Genomic DNA, 684 nt, shown 5'->3' with positions numbered 1-684 from the left:
CAGAAGTTTAATGAACATTTGTCTGCCCTGCATTGCTACACAGCTGCCGGGCGATAAGAAGCAAATAGAGATCGGTTTGCGAACCGTACCGGCAAGTATTGGTGCAAGTGGGTTTTGGCGTGGCATGTCATAGTGTTTAAAACGGAAAAGATGCAAGAAACACAAAGCAAGAGGTTCGAATAATAATGTAAAATAAACATTAAATATGCATACATTTGATGCAAATATCAGCGAACTATTCCAGCCTGGCATAAAGGTAAACCATTCGATCCGATTCGAGGGGCGTGTCTTCGGGCCAGGCGAACAGCATAAGCATAAACACAGCATAGCCATGCTCTCGCGTACATATGCCAGTTCATTCGTGTTCGGTCGCGGCTGCTTCGTGAAGCTGTCGTACTCATTCCCGCAAGCTGGGAAGAGGCTAGGGCAGCGTGCTGGCTCGCTTGCACCAACACGCTGGGCGGACTATTCTCGCTGCTCAGCGTGCTGAGACGTCGCGTTCGATCTCACTCACTCGCAGCGGCGACATCGGGTGAGCATAACTGTGTGCGTCTAGCATTCGGCAGAGGAAATGCTCTGTACATATGTAATGTAAGCGAAATACAGATGAGAAGTTGAAGTTGAATTGAAATGAAAATACAGTTGAAATGAAAATACAACCCACCTATTTTTGTTTCATTTCAA

This window comes from Anopheles merus, chromosome 3R (assembly GCF_017562075.2).
Source record: "Anopheles merus strain MAF chromosome 3R, AmerM5.1, whole genome shotgun sequence".
Taxonomy (NCBI): Eukaryota; Metazoa; Arthropoda; class Insecta; order Diptera; family Culicidae; genus Anopheles; species Anopheles merus.
The sequence above is the reverse complement of the archived record's forward strand: the minus strand, read 5'-3'. Positions refer to the sequence as shown.